General features: G+C 46.5%; 1 protein-coding gene across 2 annotated transcripts in view; it reads left to right on the forward strand.

Moving 5' to 3' along the window:
- The window catches only part of AGPAT4 (1-acylglycerol-3-phosphate O-acyltransferase 4), a 123137-nt gene that overhangs the window by 28544 nt on the left and 76536 nt on the right, over positions 1-18057 (forward strand). The gene's annotated exons all lie outside the window — the stretch shown is intronic.

Raw genomic sequence — 18057 nt, forward strand, 5'->3', positions numbered from 1 at the left:
CTCTCAAGAGTCTTCTCCAACACCGTTCAAAAGCATCAACTCTTTGACGCTCAGCTTTCTTTGTTATTTACTAATAAAAAGACAAAAGAACAGTAAATAAAACAACAATGAGGTGATAAATTAACAGTTATGATACATCCAGTGTAGCTACTAGATTATTTGTATTGTGATAAGGACATTGAAAATGATCTCATTGAAGGTTAATAAAAGGGCATATAAAATTGATTTAATGTTAAGACCTCAGCTATATTTAAAAACTAAAAGCCTCTGCAACGGTTTTATCTAGCATAGAAAAAAAAAAAAGCCAGTGCATTCACCAAGGACTAGAAGAAAGGAAACCCAAAATGTCAATAGCTGTTATAGGTGGTAAAGTTTTTACATTTTAGAACTACAGATTTTTTATAATGAATGTGAATTACTGTTATAATGGGAGAAATTGCCTTTAAAAAATTTCTTGGTTTAAGTGGCTGACTCAGTGAGAGTAATTTTCTTTACTTTTACCAGATTTTATTTTAATAGAAGATTCTTTGTTTAAAAAAAGTCAACTCTTCCTCAACCAACATCTGAACTCCCCTACTGGGGTTTAAGTAGGTAATTTGCTTTCATTTCAGTTATTTTCATGTCAATTTGGTACATTGCTTCATACAATTTCAGTGTTTTAGAAGAAAAGGATTCTATGCTTGGTTACAGGATATAATGGTTTAGAAAGAAATTCTGTGCGTTTATCTGCATGACTTCTTAGGGAGAATAAATTGTTGGGTCATCTGCTCTATTCTTATGGTAATGGGAAAGAAACAGGACTTTCCCAGTTCCTGCTATCCTTTGGTACATTTTGTTTGACAATTCAGGGTTATTGATATGGAGACTAAATTATATTAGGTCATCTAGAGATTTTGGTTGAACCAACATCTACTAACCATCTATTTATTTTGTAAGAAGTGTAAGAGTGGGGATTCATCGCAGTCCCTGGAAATAATTACTCAGTAAGTTCTTTAGTTTATTTAACCTGATCAGTCAGTCAGTTCAATCGCTCAGTTGTGTCCGACTCTTTGCGACCCCATGGACTGCAGCACACCAGGCCTCCCTGTCCATCACCAATTCCTGGAGCCTACTCAAACTCATATCCATTGAGTCGGTGATGCCATCCAAACATCTCATCCTCTGTCATCCCCTTCTCCTTCCGCCTTCAACCTTTCCCAGCATCAGGGTCATTTCCATTGAGTCAGTTCTTCACATCAGGTGGCCAAAGGATTGGAATTTCAGCTTCAGCATCAGTCCTTCAAATGAATATTCAGGGTTGATTTCCTGTAGGATTGGCTGGTTGGATCTCCTTGCTGTCCAAGGGACTCTCAAGAGTCTCCTCCAACTCTGCAGTTCAAAATCATCAATTCTTCAGCGCTCAGCTTTCTTTACAGTCCAACTCTCACATCCATACATGACTACTGGCAAAACCATAGCTTTGACTAGACAGACCTCTTTGGCAAAGTAATGTCTCTGCTGTTTAATATGCTGTCTAGGTTGCTCATAGCTTTTCTTCCAAGGAGCAGGCGTCTTTTAATTTCATGGCCGCAGTCACCATGATACTGACCCACATAAAACATGGAGCAGGGCTCTGTAAGCATCCGCTGTGCTTGCTTTCAGAAGTCTAATGCAGTGATGTAAACAAAGCCATAACAATAAATATGAAGCAGTGAAGTTTTGATGTATGGATGAATGAATAGCTTGGTGGACAGATGATCTCATGAATGAATTAAGTTGTGGGTGGGTGAATGAATGCTTGCCTGAATCCCAGAAAACCTGTCCAGATGCTGCTTAACAGAAGTTGGGAAGAAAGTCACCACTTTCCCCGGGCATCCTCTAGTCCTGAACGTTGTGACTCAGGAACATAGAAAAAGAGGAGGAGAAAGACAGGGCCCTCCTCTGTGTCCTATCACTGCTGTTATTAATGAAACTTTTCGAGGAATAACCAGTCCATAATGACCCTGAAAGCATCGTTCACCGCTGAGTACTTCAATATTTTGTGGTCATATTTCAGATCTATCGAGAAACAAGGATACTGTAAGTCAACTTATTTTGGGCGCTCACAGCCAGCAGTTCTGACTTCAATAAATGATTCATGTCAGGAAAGCGTCTAAGTGCCTTTGTTTTCTAGCAAGTCTCACTTCGGGTCCATTATGCATGAATCAAGTCAGAGGAATTGCCTGGGCTCATTGACATCCCTTTATGAAAATCAGAGAAATGAGATTTAAAATCCAGCCTTATCATCAATCACCCACCGCCCCACCCTCCTTACCAGAGCATGAGGGTGGGCAACAGCACCGTCTCCAAGAACTCGAGGGTCAAGTGTGCTTAACGAGCAGTGAGGGCCATGGAGAGGGACCCGCCGAGAGAAAGAGCCCGTTGGCTAGTGTCTGTGATGCAGAAGAAAAAGAAGGCCAGGATTCCTTTCTTTTTCTTTCTTTTTGTGCTCATCCCTCCCTCAAGTTAGCTCTTCTGAGGCCCCACCTGCAAAGAGCTCTGCTGATCATGACAGAGCCAGCAGGGTGCTTCCTCCCCACCCTACTCCCTGGTAAGGACCCGTAAATGGGTAAGGACCCGTGATGCTGCTGCTGCTGCTGCTGAGTCGCTTCAGTCGTGTCCGACTCTGTGCGACCCCATAGACGGCAGCCCACCAGGCTCCTCTGTCCCCAGGATTCTCCAGGCAAGAACACTGGAATGGGTTGCCATTTCCTTCTCCAATGCATGAAAGTGAAAAGTGAAAGTGAAGTCGCTCAGTCGTGTCCTACTCTTCGCGACCCCATGGACTGCAGCCTACCAGGCTCCTCCATCCATGGGATTTTCCAGGCGAGAGTAGGAGTGGGGTGCCATTGCCTTCTCCGAAGGACCTGTGTGGACATCCATAAATCAGAAGCATTCCAGTGCATGGCGTCTGGCCCAGTGGCCCCATTTCCCACTTTCCGAGCCATAAAATCGAGAGTGCTGCAGGCACCTAAGCACCCTCAGGAGAGCCCTTGCACGTCCTTATGTCTTTGAAGTCTCCCACCACCCGTGTGGGCTCAGTGCGTATGCCAGATTCTCCCGTTAACAGAGGAGGGAGCTGAGATTTCTAGAGGCCAGTCACCGAGGTGATACAGACACAAAGATAGATGCTCAAGTTTCAGACTCAGCCCCAACTCAATCCTGCTGCCTCCTCTTCTGCTTTTATTGCTTCAACCACTAAAAGAGTCGTCATTTCTGGGTTCCCTGGTCCAATTGTCACGTCCCAGTGCAGAGTACCTTCCCGGACATTTAATGCCCCTTGACTTGCATTTACACCTTTAGCGGCTATGCATCGCTTCCCATGGGCTTTCCTGGTGCTTCAGCAGCCAAGAGTCCACCTGCAGTGCAGGAGACATGGGTCTGATCCCTGGGTCAGGAAGATTCCCCTGGAGAAGGAAATGGCAACCCACTCCAGTATTCTTGCCTGGAGAATCCCATGGACAGAGGAGCCTGATGGGTTACAGTCCATGGGGTCCCACGAGTCGGACACGACTTAGCGACTGCACCATAGCGTCCCATGCCCACGTGGTCTTGTGATCTGGTCTTCAAGCTCTGGCTACTGTCACGTCACATCTGCTTGGCTTTCTGAGATGGCCTATCTCTGGTGCTTGGGGTTTCCCTAGAGCTGGCAGTTTGGCCACGTGTCTGCGGCTGGGGACCTCTGCTGGTAACAAGCCCATGTGCCCATGGGCATGTTTCAGCCTGTGCGTGATGGAGCTGGTGACCCAGACAGACCAGGGGGCTAGGCCAGAAGGAGTGGAGAGATTTGGGCCATCTTCTCATCTTTCCTGGAAAACGATACCAGAGGCTGTGTTTGGTTGCCTCTGATTCGTGGCATCCCCACAGTGTCCTGACCTGGCCGTCCACAGACCACGTGCGTTGTGTGTCCATATGGGGCCGGGCTTAAAGGTTAGAGCTCCTCAGTACTGGAAAGGTTAAAGTTGCAGCCCTTCCTGCAGTGGGTATTGAGCATGAAAATTATAAGCGTAAGGAAATTTCCAACAAAGCTTTGAATTTGCTGTAAGCCTTTATTTAATTTAATTTTTATTTTTAAAAATATTTTTACTGATTAATTTATTTGGCTGCGCTGGGCCTTAGTTGTGGCATGAGGCATCTTTAAGTTCTGGCATGTGGGATCTAGTTCCTGGACCAGGAATCGAACCTGGGCCCCCAGCATTGGGAGCCTGAAGTCTTAGCCGGTGGACCACCAGGGAAGTCTCACAAGTCTTTAATTTCAAAGACTTTTATTTTTACTGCTTTTCAGTTTATTCTGAAATATTGAAGAGCAGGTTTTATGAAAAAAGAAAAATGCAGGTGTTGTGATGTGCCGGGGACCCAAGCACGTGTCTGTCTGCAATAGTAACCAGCTCCAGGTTCACACTGCTCAGAAGTCTGCGCACCCCAGGCTGCTCCCTTGGCGGGGCAGATGCAGCTTGTATCCACTTATCCTTTACACAGCCCATCTGGTCTGGCCAGAGCTGTGTCCTCAGCTCTTTGTTGTAAGGCTCTCTGAGGTCAGGGAAATAACTGGTTTATTCACAGGGCACCAAAGTGATGAGGGTCTGGGTCTTGTCAATGCCAGTTTTTACTTCTCCTCCACGAGGTTAGAAAACGGTTCATCTTTACTGTGTGTTCAACTCATTTCTTTTCAGTTTATTTTACGGCAGTATAGTTGATTCACAGTGCCGCGTTAGTTTCTACTGCAGAGTGAGGTGATTCGGTTATACAGACACACATGTTCTTTTTTGGGTTCTTTTCCATTTTGGTTTATCACAGGATATTGAATCTAGTTGCCTGTGCTATGCGGGAGGACCTTGTTGTTTATCCACCCTATACAAGACAGTTTGCATCTGCTAACCCCCAACTCCCAGTCCATGCCTTCCCTAGCCCCTCTCTCCTCCTGGCCCCCTTGGCAACCACAGATCTGTTCTCTATGTGAGTCTGTTTCTGTTTCCGAGGTAAGTTCATTTGTGTCACATTTTATATTCCACACACAAGTGATAGCATCTGGTATTCGTCATTCTCTTTCTGACTTCACCTGGTATGATAATCTCCAGGTACAACCATGTTGTTACAGATGGCATTATTTCATTCCTTTTTATGGCTGAGTAGTATTCCATTATATCAGTTCAGTTCAGTTATTCAGTGGTGTCTGACTCTTTGTGATCCCATGGACTGCAGCACACCAGGCCTCCCTGTCCTTCACCAACTCCCGAGGCTTGCACCAACTCACGTCCATTGAGTCGGTGAAGCCATCCAACCATCTCATTCTCTGTCATCCCCTTTTCCTCCTGCCTTCAATCTTTCCTAGCATCAGAGTCTTGTCTAATGAGTCAGTTCTTCACATCAGGTGGCCAAATATTTGAGCTCTAGCATCAGTCCTTCCAATGAACACCCAGGACTAATCTCCCTCAGGATGGACTGGTTGGATCTCCTTGCAATCCAAGGGACTCTCAAGAGGCTTCTCCAACACCACAGTTCAGAAGCATCATTTCTTTGACCCTCAGCTTTTTTTATGGTCCAACTCTCACATCCATACATGACTGCTAGAAAAACCATAGCTTTGACTATATGGGCCTTTGTCGGCAAAGTAATGTCTCTGCTTTTCAGTATGCTGTCTAGGTTTGTCATAGCTTTTCTTCCAAGGAGCAAGCATCTTTTGATTTCATGACTGCAGTCACCATCTGCAGTGAATTTAGAGCCCAAGAAAATAAAGTCTGTCACTGTTTCTATTGTTTCCCCATCTGTTTGCCATGAAGTGATGGGACCGGATGCCATGATCTTAGTTTTTTGAATATTGAGTTTTAAGCCAACTTTTTCACTCTCTTCTTTCACTTTCTGCCATAAGGGTGGTGTCATCTGCATATCTGAGGTTATTGACATTTCTCCCAGCAATCATGATTCCAGCTGTGCTTTATCCAGCCCAGCATTTTGGATGATGTACTCTGCATATAAGTTAAATAAACAGGGTGACAATATACAGCCTTGACATACTCCTTTCCCAGTTTGGAACCAGTCCATTGTTCCATGTCCGGTTCTAACTGTTGCTTCTTGACCTGCATACGGATTTCTCAGGAGGCAGGTAAGGTGGTCTGGTATTCCCATCTCTTTAAGAATGTTCCACACAGTCAAAGGCTTTGGCGCAGTTGATAAAGCAGAAGTAGATGTTTTTTTTTCTGGAACTCTCTTGCTTTTTCGATGAGTCAGTGGATGTTGGCAATTTAATCTCTGGTTCCTCTCCCTTTTCTAAATTCAGCTTGAACATCTGGAAGTTCTTGGTTCACATACTGTTGAAGGCTGGCTTGGAGAATTTTGAGCGTTACTTTGCTAGTGTGTGAGACAGGTGCAATTGTGTGGTAGTTTGAACATTCTTTGGCATTGCCTTTCTTTGGGATTGGAATGAAAACTGACCTTTTCCAGTCCTGTGGCCACTGCTGAATTTTCCAAATTTGCTGGCATATTGAGTGCAGCACTTTCACAGCATCATTGTTTAGGATTTGAAATAGCTCAGCTGGAATTCCATCACCTCCACTAGCTTTGTTTGTAGTGATGCTTCCTAAGGGCCACTTGACTTCACACTTCAGGATGTCTGGCTCTAGGTAAGTGATCACACCATTGTGGTTATCTGGGTAATTAGGATCTTTATGTACAGTTTTTCTGTGTATTCTTGCCACCTCTTCTTGATATCTTCTGCTTCTGTTTGGTCCATACCATTTCTGTCCTTTATTGAGCCCATCTTTGCATGAAATATACCCTTGGTATCTTCAGTTTTCTTGAAGAGATCTCTAGTCTTTCCCATTCTGTTGTTTTCCACTGTTTCTTTGCACTGATCACTGAGGAAGGCTTTCTTATCTCTCCTTGCTATTCTTTGAAACTCGGCATTCAAATGGATATATCTATCCTTTTATCCTTTGCCTTTTGCCTCTGTTCTTTTTTCAGCTATTTGTAAGGCTTCCTCAGACAACCATTTTGCCTTCCTTTTTCTTGGGGATGGTTTTGATCACCACCTCCTTAACAATGTTATGAACCTCTGACCATAGTTCTTCAGGCACTCTGTCTATCAGATCTAATCCCTTGAATCTATTTGTCACTTCCACTGTGTAGTCGTAAGGGATTTGATTTAGGTCATACCTGAATGGTCTAGTGGTTTTCCCTACCTTCTCCAATGTAGTTGGCTATAAGGAGTTCATGATCTGAGCCAGTCAGCTCCCGGTCTTGTGTTCCCATTGTATTTGTACACATCTCTAGCCATCATCTGTTGACAGACATTGGGTAGCTGCTTTTGTGAAGAGTATTGCTGTGAACATAGGGCTGCACTTATCTTTTCAAATTGTAGTTTTCTCTGGTTACATGCCCAGGAGTGGGATTGCTGGATCAGATAGGAACACTTCCTTTAGTTTTTTGAGGCGCCTCCATACTGTTTTCCTCAACTCATTTCTTTCATTCAATCTATGGGAACTGACAGGTGTTACCCATCATTGTGGGCCTCCCAGGTGGGGTGGGGCTGCAGAACCCGCCTGCCAAGGCAGGTGACATGAGAGACGTGGGTGCGATCTCTGGGTGGGTAGATCCCCAGGAGCAGGGCACGGCAACCCACCCTGGTATTCTTTCCTGGAGGATCCTATGGATGGAGGAGCCTGATGGGCTACAAACCTGAGGGTCGCAAAGAGAAGGACATGACTGGAGCAAGTTAGTACGCATCCATCATCAGGAAGAGAGCCTCAGAACTGATGGCTCTGAAAGTACCTTCTTTCGTTCAGGAACAGAGACACAATAACTTCATTAAAACTTGTGAATGGACTTCGGTGGGGTCGTACACGTCCACTTTTGGTTCAGAGTCATTCCGGATGGTGTGGGTGTCTGAAAGAGAAGTTCAGATGTGGAAAATCTCATGAAAACCAGCAAAAGGAATGACTCGTGAGAGCCACAAGCAGAAAGTTTAGTAAGAAAAGATGGTAGCTGGTTTGGGGCTGGGAGGCGGAGAACGGCTGAAGGAGGGTGCATGTGACCGGTACCCTGGTTGCAGAGAGGACACAGGCGCCCAGCGGCCTGGGCTGGCTGCTGCATCTCCTAGATCCTGGAGGTGGGATTATCGCCTCCATTAAACAGATGCGGAAACTGAGGCTCAGATGTGCCAAGTTTGTTTCCCAAGGTCTCAGAGTGGGCGGATGGAGTCGACGCCGGCGGCTGCCTGCTGAGGGTCCCCCTTGGGCTGGGTGCCTTGGCCCCGCGGCTCTGTCACGGCCGGAGTGGGAGGGAAAGAGGTGGGCAGTGTGGTGAGACCGCTGTCCTGACCACGTTGCCGTGGTGACGGGAGGACTCAGAAGGAGGTGGTTTCTAAACTGAACAAAGCTCTCTTTTCTGTGTCTGGTGCCAACTGGTGATGCACGTACCTCACACCCGCTCCCGTGGGCCCAGAGCTGGTCGCTGGCCATCTCCCCGGCCTTTCTCTTCTTCGGCCTCCATACATTTTCCGCCTTCACAGGTGTGTGACTGAGCGGATAGCCACGCCATGTGGCAGCAAGACGGGTGTGAAGATCACAAGGGTCTCCGTTTAGCCTCCATTTTTTAAAAGATTTCATGATTGATTGGCATAGACTCAAAACAGAAATGTGGCTGTTTCCCCACTTGGAAGATTACTTTTCCTCATCTCATTTCAGTTTTGGGTTTCGTGATATGAGAGTTGTATCAGGACTTCATGCAATTTTTTTGGAAACTTCCAGAGATTGAACATAATTTAGAAATGTGTTTTAGACTGAGTATCTTATAGTTCATGCATTGGACTTCCAGGGATTGAACATCGTTTAGAAATGTGTTTTAGACTGAGCGTCGTATAAAGTGGTTCACACGCTCTCGGTTGTTGGAGTTGCAGTTAGGCACCAGCCCGCTTGGCTGCCCCAGTGCCGCGATGTCAGAGCTCTTGGCTCCCAGGAACAGCGGGAGAGCCAGACGGGGTTTGGAGCCGGCAGGCATTCCACCTGGAGGGAAGGCGCGACCTGGGGCTTTGCAGGACCGACTGGTGTGGCAGTGACTGAGACTCCCGATCAGCCCAGCGACAGGGGACCAGGAGTTGAAACAAGGAACCAGGTTCATGAGATAAGGCCAAGTGCATGTGGAGTGCAGCTGCCGCGGACTTCCTGTGTTAAAAGCAGCCTAGCCTGAGCTGGGGTTTCAGACATTTACTCCCTATTTGACCTTTGCACATTACCTAGTCTTACTATGGGTGGCTCAGATGGTAAGGCATCTGCTTACAGAGTAGACCAGGGTTCAATCCCTGGATCGGGAAGATCCCCTAGAGAAGGGAATAGCTACCCACTCCAGTATTCTTGCCTAGAGAATTCCATGGACAGAGGAGCCTGGTGGGCTACAGCCCACAGGGTCACAAAGAGTGGGACATGACTGAGCAACTAACACTGTCTTTGACTAGTCTCACTAAACCTCAGCTTCCTTATCTGTAAAATGGAGATAACAATGTCTTCCAGAGTGGGTTTTGGTGACAGCTATTGAGATAATGTGTGTGTAAAACATTCAGTAGACTTACTCTGCTGCCCTGGTTACCGTTCAGGAGGCCTGAAATTTCACTCCAGATATTTCAATCTTGTAGATGCCAGAGCTACGAAAGGCCTTAGAGAAGGCTTCATTTAGTTCCTTTTATCTTTGCTTTTTCTCATGACAGGAAAAGTTACCTAGGTTATCCATCTGGGTTTAGCTGAGCCCTGGTTTCCTTGGATTGCAGTTAAAACTCTTTAGCATTTGTTTTTCTCTTATAAGCTGCTCAGAAACAACTATTAAACTTAGAAACTTCAGTTTTCTGCAGACTTATGTTTTTATTATCCTAAAATTAGATTCTGGAAAGAGACTGAGAGTTATTTATTATCGGATGTAATGAAAAAGTTGAGTATGATTTATGACTTCTCCGGAGTTTGGTTTGTTTTAATGGACTTCATGGAGAGTACGGGAATATTAGACAAAGGACTGATCCATCAAATTTTAAATAAGCTAATTTTATAGAGGCTTCTGCCAGCCCATTAGACAGTGATCATTTTTAAATTGAGGAATATTTTAGTTAGAGATGGTCCCCGAGGCAGTTGGATTCAGGGCAGAACACTTTCTCTTAGGTTTTGTTTTGGGCCGTGGGCCAGTGTAACTCCCAGGAATCCAAAAACTAAATTTATCCTTGTTTCTCAGGAGGAAGTGCCGAGTGGCTGCCTCAGGCTGCCACAAGTCATTTGCTGCCCTCTTGGAGATTTTTGCTAAATGTATTTAACCTAAAGTAGGACTCGCGATCTGAAAACTGGATGACGGGAACACCCTTCCCCTCACCTCGCCTGGGTCGGAACCGGCACCCCTTTCCTGCAGGTACCCTGTCCCTGGATATTTTCTGCCTTCAGACCCCAAGTCCTGGTCCAGGAACACACCCACAGAGATAACAGCTGGTGTTATCTTCCCCGGTGACTCAGACGATCAAGAATCTGCCTGCAACACAGGAGACGTGAGTTCGATCCCTGAGTTGGGAAGCTCCTCTGAAGAAGGGAATGGCTACCCACTCCAGTATTCTTGCCTGGAGAATCCCACGGACAGAGGAGCCTGGCGGGCTATGTTCCATGGGGTCTACAAAGCGTCAGACACAACTGAGTGACTAACACACAGTGTTTTTTTAGAGTTGTGACTATTCTGTCTTTATATAACTTGGTGACCTTTATCTCAATATCATAACGGAGATGTATCCATGTTGTTCTTCAGCCACCCAGTCAAGCCCGGTTCTTTGCGGCCCCATGGACTGCAGCACTCCAGACCTCCTTGTCCCTCCCCATCTCCTGAAGTTTGCCCCAGTTCATGTCCATTGCATTGGTGATGCCCTCCGGCCATCCCATCCTCTGCCGCCCTCTTCTCCATCTTACGACAAACCTATTATGCTGCAACGTTGTCTATTTGATTGTGTGGGTTTCCCATAATTCACTCGATTGTTTCCTCCTGTCAGAAATGTAAGTGGTTTCTAATTTTGGGTCCTTCTAAATAATACTGGTTGAATATCTTGGTGCAGAGAGAATTTTCTGAAAGCTAATTTTATCCTTGAGAGAGGTTGTCAAAGGTTGGTTTACGACATCAAAGGTTGGTGAAGATGCTGAGATCATTCTCTGTATATTGCATCGCTTTCTGAAAGCTGCAGTGGTTGTTCTCACACCGAGAATGGGTCCTGATTTACCTCGTCACATTTAAAATGGTGTATTACTCATTTTAGTTTGGAATATAAAAAATAGTATTGTTTAAATTAGCATTTCTTTGGTTTCTTTTCTGTTTTGTGAACAGAGTTCTGGTGTTTGGGATCAAAAGAGCCTAAATAAGGGGTTAAGATTTCAGTGAAGACACTAAATTGATCACGAGCATCACAGAGATTCCACTTGGAGTGATTTCTTTGGAAGGAAGCTTTGGCTTCTTCAGAAACCCTGACCTGGTTTAGTTTTGTCATGTACAGGTACCAAAAAGCCAGACAACATCTTTAAAAACAAGCTAGTGAGAGAGTTCATCCTGTTTCCAGTTTAATCTCTTCCTGAGTGTGTCTGAAGTTCATGCTTATTTAATGGTTGCAGAATGTTGACCAGGGCAGAGACTTAAATCTTAACTAGATTTTAACTCAGGTCCTCCTAGTCATTGTCAAACTGGATGTTTTACACTGAAGCTTGGTGTGCATCTTTAGAGAAGGATGCAGGCTGAGTTCTCTGGTGGTGAGGTTTTGAGCTGCTTTTACAGATTCTTCCACGGATGGTGGGCAGGCAGCACATGCTGCTGTCTGTATTCCCATGCCTCGTCCTGCAGGAGTCCCAGGAAGCAAAGCTCTGCCGTGTTTGCATACCCGCTTCTCTGCACTATACAGTTTCAGGGTGGAAATCTGCGTGGGAAACACAAGGCTAATGAAAGCATCCTGCTGGCTGGCACTTCTCCTTATTCTGAAATCCACTTCGTCATCCCCACGCTGTGCCAAGACTGTGCCTGGTTAAGAGGGTAGTTTTGGTGAGTGGATCACGCCCCATTTCAGAGTCACTAGCAGTAAAGGACAGGTTAGAGTGAAAACGAACGGGGGAGGAAATGTCCTAACATGCTTCATGGTAAATGAAAGGAAACATCAGACTCTAGATATGGAGTGAGAAGGAAACTGATTTATATCTTTGGCTTTCCCAAGGATGCCAAAGTGGTACATCTTAGCTGCTCCCTCCTTGCTTCTTCTTTTTTTTAAATTATTTATTTTTTAATGCATTTTTGGCTGCACTGGGTCTTCATTGCTTTGTGTAGGCTTTCTCTAGTTGTGGTGAGTGGGGGCTTCTCTTTGTTGCGGAGCTCAGGCTTCTCACTGCAGTGTCTTCTCTTGTTGAGGAGCACCAGCTCCAAGGTGTGTGGGCTTCAGTAGTTAACGGCTCCCAGGCTCCCAGGCTTTCTTATACTTGAGCTTTACGGCAATGTCGTGTTGGAGATATTGTTCGGATTTCACAGAGGAGGAAGCTGGGGGCTGTAGAAGTTCAGTAGCAGATGGAGCTAGAAGGTGGCTGAGCCCGGGTTTTTGGCCAGAGCTGCCTGATTCAAATGTTCCTGCAAAGATCCCTCCCCTCTGGCACCCTCACCGTAACAGTGCTTGGAGTCCAGGTGGTCTCAGGTTGCCTGCACGTTCCAGAACTTCTCTGGTTGACGGGTTGGATTTCCACCTTTCCACTCACCTGATGGGCGAGCCCGCCCTGTAGTCCTTCCTCTTGCCGGCAGGTACCAGCTCCATCACCCTGGGAGCGCTATTCTCTGGCTGTATCTAACCATCAGCAGGGATGCTGGGAAATGCATACATCGGGCTCTGTGCCCCGGAAGGGGGAGGATCTCATGCTAGAAAAGAACAACAAACACCAGGAAGAAAAGAGAAACCACCCATAACCCTTTCACTGAAAGTCAGGGGAAACGGTGAAGAGCTTTAAAATGCTTTCTCTTTACCTGTTTTCATCACGGGTCAGGTCTTTATCCCATCCATTCTCAGCTGCTGCTCTGTCGTGTCTCTGACTCTCTGCAACCCCAGGAATGTAGTCTGCCAGGCTCCTCTGTCCATGAAATTTTCCAGGCAAGAATTCTGGAGTGGGTTGCCATTCCTTTCTCCAAGGGATCTTCCTGACCCAGGGATGGTACCCGGGTCTCCTGCATTGCGGGCAGATTCTTTAGCATCCTCAGCATGCCACTAAATTGGCAAATTACAGTAGAGAGAAAGTGCGCCTTTAGTGAAGAAGGATAGGAGGGTCCCTCTCCCTCCAACTTCAAACTGGAAAAAGTTTAAGACCTACAACACATAATTCACCCACTAGACACTCCTGGCCCCCTGCCCGAGTAATTTAGCCTTGTCTCTCTTTATTAATGAAAGTGAAGTTGCTTAGTCATGTTTGACTCTTTGCAGCCCCATGGTGGACTGTAGCCCATCAGGCTCTTCCATTGATGGAATTTTCTAGGCAAGAGTACTGGAGTGGGTTGCCATTTCCTTCTCCAGGGGATCTTCCCAACCCAGGGTTCAAACCTGGGTCTCCCACATTGCAGGCAGATGCTTTACCATCTGAGCCACCAGGGAATCCCTTTATTAATGAGTCCTAAAGGCTATGGTTTTTCCAGTGGTCAGGTATGGATGTGAGAGTTGGATGGTGAAGAAAGCTGAGCGCTGAAGAATTGATGCTTCTGAACTGTGGTGTTGGACAAGACGCTTGAGAGTCCCTTGGACTGTAAGAAGATCCAACCAGTCCATCCTAAAGGAGATCAGTCCTGGGTGTTCATTGGAAGGACTGATTCTGAAGCCGAAACTCCAAAACTTTGGCCACCTGATGTGAAGAGTTGACTCATTGGAAAACACCCTGATGCTGGGAGGGATTGGGGGCAGGAGGAGAAGGGGATGACAGAGGATGAGATGGCTGGATGGCATCACCGACTCGCTGGACATGGGTTTGAGTAAACTCCGGGAGTTGGTGATGGACAGGGAGGCCTGGTGTGCTGCGATTCATGGGGTCACAAAGAGCTGGACACGACTGAGCGACTGAACTGAACTGAGGGCTAAAGTCAATTAAATTGTTTTACAAACTCACAGCACTTCTTTTTTTAATAGTAATAATCTTATTTCTGTATTTACTTTTTACTTTTGGCCGTGCTGGGTCTTTATTGCTGCACAGGCTCTTTCTAGTCACGGAGAGCGTGGGTTTACCCTCTTGTTGCGGTGTGTGGGTTTCACGTTGTGGCTTCTCTTGTTGTGGAGCACAGGCTCTAGGGCACTTGGGCTCAGTGGTTGTGCCAGCTTCGTTGCTCCGTGGCATGTGGCATCTTCCCAGACCAGGGGTCGGACCTGTGTCCACCTGTCTCCAGATGGAGTCTTAACCACTGGCCCACCAGGAAAGTTCTCATAGCATGACTTACCTTACTCTTCATAATAAAATTCCTTCAATACTTTTGTGGGTTTTGCTCCTGAGTATAAATCTGAGAATCAACTGAAGTTTACAAAAATCAATAGCCTCCTTGGAATTTTGGGTGCAATTTACTATTGTTTTTTTTTTGTAGTGAGAAAAACTGAGATTCAGAAAAGTTAACTCATCTGAGGATACATGATCAGTAAGAGGCATAACAGAGCTTCAGACCCCAAGCCCACACCAGTCTAGGAAGGGAATCCGGGCAGAACCACAGCATCCAAGGCCTGTCTGTCTGTCACCCCTCATACCTTGTTCACAATTCCCAAACATCACCGACATTGCGTTGGACCCCCTGGTTCCTGCAGGGCTAGCAAGGATTTTACTAAAGGGCATGTTGGCCCTTGGACTTTTATAAAGAAAAACAACCTTACTTTTTCTTTGTAATGCCCTACTCTGCCTGGAAACTGAGGGAGGCAGCGTTTAATCCCTCACATTTCCAGTGTCAGTTGACTTCCATTTCTAAGTGTTAAATCAACAAAATCAAGGATTTGTCAAATACTCTCCAAACACTAGGTCCCAGAATCAGACTTCTTCTGGCCCAGGCTGTCTGGGAGCTTTTAGAGGCCAATTCAAGGGCAATGAATAAAGCAGGAGGATATTCAACCTCGAACGGTAGCTGCTGCCAAATGGTAACCAACATCCATCACTCTTGTTCATGAGCTCCTGAAAGTCAAGTGCGTTGAGGGGCAACTGGCAGCTTAATGTCTATTCCTTGAGAGTCACTGGGTGTACTGTAACCAGGTGAAGAGTTTGACAGCTTGGAGGTGTCTCGGGGCCGTGCTGTCTGAAAAAGGTCAAAGGTGGGCTTTTCCAGCCCCTGTGGGGTCCTGGTTTTGTGCCAGAGAGCTGGGCTTCTGGGCACATGGACATGAACTGAACTGACTTCAGGGAAATCAGGCCAATGGGGCTTTCGATTCCTCTCAGAAACACACAGGAGTCAGAGCTTGCCTTCCAAATAGTCCAAGCAAGGGTAATGATTTACAGTAAAGCACCTTGTAACTGTCCTTCTGCCCAAGACTGTCCTCAAAACCAGCACAGAGGGACGTCCTTGATGGTCCAGTGGTTTAGAATCTGCCTGCCGATGCCGGGGATATGGGCCAGTCCCGGAGAGGATCCCACACGTCTTGGGGCTGCACAAGCCCGTTCACTACAGTTAGTGATTCTACACCCCAGAGCCCATGCTCTGCCACTAGAAGCCAGCGCAGTGAGAAGCCGGTGGACTGCAACTAGAGAGCAGCCTCCGCGCCCTGCAATTAGAGAAAGCCAGGGCAAAGCAGTGACAACCCAGTGCAACCAAAAATTAAAAAAAACAAACAAACAGCCTAGAAGGCCCGGAAGTAACCCCCGTGCCCTGACTTTGCATAGTTTGGGACTGTGAATTTCACTGAAGAAGCACTGATTTTGCCCCGGGGGTCACCTCTGGGCTGCTCTGCAGAAGGGAGTTCTGAGCCTAAGAGAAGCCCCCGCCTCATTCCCCCAGGATCAAAACTGCCTGAAGCGCTGGAAGCAAAAGAGCTCGGAGGTCCACCTGAATCTGAAGATCAGCTCCTGACTGTGGCAACTTCAGGCAAATTGCCCAAGCGATGGGGCATCTCAGTTTCTTACTGCCAAAAATGGGATGATAATACTATTCATGGGATTCATCTGAGGCTTAAAATGAGATCATATATGTGATACTGTCAAACGGATTTTGGGGGAGGTGTATTATTAGTAAAGATTGTAATGAAGTCTAGGCTCTCCCAACTCTCACTGTTAGAAAGTTCAGTCTGTAATCTCGGCACTTCTTGGGGAGGTTTGCAGCCATGTTCTCGTTCCAGGAGGAGCGAGTCTGCTGTGCGTGATGTTCTCAGCTGTCCTCAACTTATTTTTTCTCTGTCAGAGTGTTTCAACCTCCTGTCTTCAAGCTGTTCCTCAAAGGCTTTATTTGCTTCAGTTCAGTTCAGTTCAGTTGCTCAGCCGTGTCCGACTCTTTTCGACCCCGTGGACTGGAGCATAATAGGCCTCCCTGTCCATCACCAACTCCCAGAGTCTACCCAAACTCAAGTCCATTGAGTCGGTGATGGCATCCAACCATCTCATCCTCTGTCGACTTCTTCTCCTTCTGCCCTAAATCTTTCCCAGCATCAGGGTCTTTTCAAATGAGTCATCTTTTCGCATGAGGTGGCCAAAGTATTGCAGTTTCAGCTTCAGCATCAGTCCTTCCAATGAACACTCAGGACTGATCTCCTTTAGGATGGACTGGTTGGATCTTCTTGCAGTCCAAGGGGCTCTCAAGAGTCTTCTCCAAGACCACAGTTCAAAAGCATCAATTCTTCTGCACTCAGCTTTCTTTATGGTCCAACTCTCACATCCATACATGACCACTGGAAAAACCATAACCTTGACTAGATGGACCTTTGTTGGCAAAGTAATGTCTCTAATTTTTAATATGCTGTCTAGGTGGGTCATAACTTTACCTGAACAGTAATTTCATTTTTCTCTTCAGGGGTTGGAGACTGATGACAGGAAAGTGAGTCTGGCTGTTGTGCATGTTTTGAGTTTCTGTTCGATTTTAGAACTCTTAAGCGTGCATGTGTGTGTGTGTGTGTGCGCGCGCACATCAGGAGTGTGGTAGGGTGGTTCTCTTTCCTTCATAGTTGGTTCTTTGTGTTTACCGACATCTCAAAGTTGATCTCTGTTTAACCTTCATTAAGTCATTCCACAGATAGATATATATATGTATATTTCATAATTTTTAAGTTAATATGTTGTATTTCATTTTTATTCAATTCAAGAAATTATTTTTCTTTTTTCCTTTCTTTGGCTGTTTGACATAAGGGGTCTTAGTTCCCTGATCAGGGATCTAACCTGCTCCCCCTGCAGTGGAAGCTCAGAGTCTTAACCAATGGACCACCAGTGAAAGTGAAAGTCACTCGGTTGTGTCCAACTCTTTGCGACCCCACAGACTATACAGTCCATGGAATTCTCCAGGCCGGAATACTGGAGTGGGTAGCCTTTCACTTCTCCAGGGGATCTTCCCCCCCAGGGATCGAATCCAGGTCTCCCACATTGTAGGTGGATTCTTTACCAGCTGAACCACCAGGGAAGCCCAAGAATACTGGAGTGGGCAGCCTATTCCTTCTCCAGCGAATCTTCCCGACCCAGGAATGGAACCCGGGTCCCCTGCATTGCAGGCAGATTCTTTACCAACTGAGCCATCAGGGAAGCCCCCTGGGCCATCAGAGACATCTCTCTATGTATTTTTAAAATTAAGCTCCAGTTCTGTGGCAGTGTCGGCTCCAAGGGCCAGAGAGATGGTGATGATCTTCAGGATCGTTGTGTGCCCCGGAGAAGGGACAGTCCAGGGCAGAAGGCCAACAGTTGAACTAGTAACACCGTAACTGCAGGGGGTGCCACCCGCCCCACCCCCACCCCCAGCACCACCCCAGGAGTGGCCCCCACTCTCCCCAGGGCAGGCATGCGTGCAGGGAGGTCTCACCAGGAGAAGTGATGTTTGGGCTGAGATCTGGAGATGAGGAGTGGAGGGAAGTGGAGTCTCTGGGGGCAG

Source organism: Muntiacus reevesi, chromosome 3 (assembly GCF_963930625.1).
Source record: "Muntiacus reevesi chromosome 3, mMunRee1.1, whole genome shotgun sequence".
NCBI lineage: Eukaryota > Metazoa > Chordata > Mammalia > Artiodactyla > Cervidae > Muntiacus > Muntiacus reevesi.